Consider the following 1,955-nt stretch of genomic DNA (forward strand, 5'->3'; position numbering starts at 1 on the left):
ACGTTCCCAAGTAAAGCTTCAGACTCTGAGAGTCGCCTCTGCCTTCAGGGACCCAGGCCTGACAGCTGTGGCAGGAGCAGCCCCGGTGGCACTCAGAGGGCAGCTCAGAGCTGGGACGTCACCTGGGGAGGGCCAGGGCCCGCTGCTGGGGAGCGTGGAGGGCCCTCAGTGTGCAGGGGGGAAGTGGGCAGGGACCCTTAGTGTGCAGGGGGGTTCATGGGGGCCCTCAGTGTGCCCGGGGGGTGGTGCATGGGGACCCTCAGTGTGCCCGGGGGGTGGTGCATGGGGACCCTCAGTGTGTCTATGGGGGGCGGTGCATGGGGACCTTCAGTGTGCAGGGGGGGAGTGGGCGGGGACCCTCCGTGTGTGGAAGCACCTCAGGCAGCAGGCGGCTCGAGGGTTATGAAGGTTGTGGACGGATGGCCTTTGTCGGCATGCTCAGGAAGAAAACGCTGGGGGCAGGTCAGCCAACGCCCCCTGAAGAGGGCTGCAGAGTCAGAAGCCTCCTGGAGGTTTAAAGGGGCACGTGGAGGTCAGCTGGAGAAGTCCCTCCCACAGTGGGTCCCCTGGGTCCGAGGGCCACCCCGAGGGCACAACTAGGACGGCCACCATGGTCCTCGCCTTGCACGCCCCGGGCACTGGGTCATCGTGCAGCAAGTCCTGGCTGCAGCCCCGAAACCACCCCTGTGAGTCAGGAAAGTAAATCAGAAGCAGCACCATCCGTCTCCCCACAAGGCCGGGCAGATTCGGGCCACCTCAATGTCCTGAGGAGCCCACGTGGCTGACCCCATCGCACACCCTTGTGGCTCATCTGTCGGGCCTTTGCCGCAGCCAGTGGGTGGCGGCGGTGGACACGGTGATGGTCAAGGTTCAGCGGATGGTGTGGAGTTTCCACTGAAGGAGGCGCAGCCGTGTCGGGCCCCCGGGGCTCCTCCTGACACTGGGCCGGCGGGAGAGGGAGTTGTTCCACGGGGGGGACGGTAACGGGGTCTGCCCGTCGCAGGGCTGGGGTTGCTGCCCCGATGGGGCGGGCGGAGCCCAGAGGACTCGCTGGGATCCGCTCATGGTCTCCGCCCAGGTGAGAACAGAGAGGCCCAGGCAGCTGGCACAGCCGGGTGGACAAGTCCTAGGAAACCGTCTGCCACCAGCTGCCCTCCTGGAGTCAATTTTCTTGAAAAGGCTCGTCACCGTCACAGAGAAGTAATTGCAAAGATGTGCGTAAAAAACAACTGGAAAAACTTTGCCCAGATTCTGCTCCGAGTGAAGGCATCACAGGTGATTTTTATTTTCTTAGACTCCCTCGTGTCTTCCCAGCTCTCGGCAGAGGTGTCCGTAGTAACGGTCAGAAGAACACTCTGAGACGGGGAGGGGTCGCCATCGCCCAGGACGTGGCCTCAGAGCTTTTCCTGCCGGACATTCGTCACTGGCCGAGCCGCGCAGACCCTGCCCCTCAGCCAGAAACTGGGAGGGACGTGGGAGGGGGCGGTGGTGAGGGGCCGGGGGCCAGAGGGGGCGTGATTTATGCCCTAGTTCTTTCCGACACAAGAGTAATGGGGAGGTCATGTGGGCGAGGTCGACGGACAATTTCACTTCTGCAGGGCGACCTGGGGCCATCTGTCCCTGGCGGAGCTGATGAGCTGTCAGTGCAGGCGGGGGTGCGGGTGCGGCCAGGGGTGCGGGTGCAGGCCGGGGTGCGGGTGCAGCTGGGGGTGTGGGTGCGGGCGGGGGTGTGGGTTCAGCCAGCGGCGGGCAGGTCGCGGGACTGACGGCAGCCCACCCCCCTCCTGCCCCCCAGCTGGGGCATCTCACAAGCTTGTTCCAGGCTCTGCCTGGAGGTCCAGGGTGCGAGGCCCAGCAGTGGGGAACGGCCTGGGAGGAAGGGGCCACCTCTTGTCCCGGGGGGACACCGATGCAATAGCATCACCCCCCCCCCCACCCCGGAAGCTGTCTCTCTC

The sequence above is a fragment of the Balaenoptera acutorostrata genome, chromosome 2, assembly GCF_949987535.1.
Source record: "Balaenoptera acutorostrata chromosome 2, mBalAcu1.1, whole genome shotgun sequence".
Taxonomy (NCBI): domain Eukaryota; kingdom Metazoa; phylum Chordata; class Mammalia; order Artiodactyla; family Balaenopteridae; genus Balaenoptera; species Balaenoptera acutorostrata.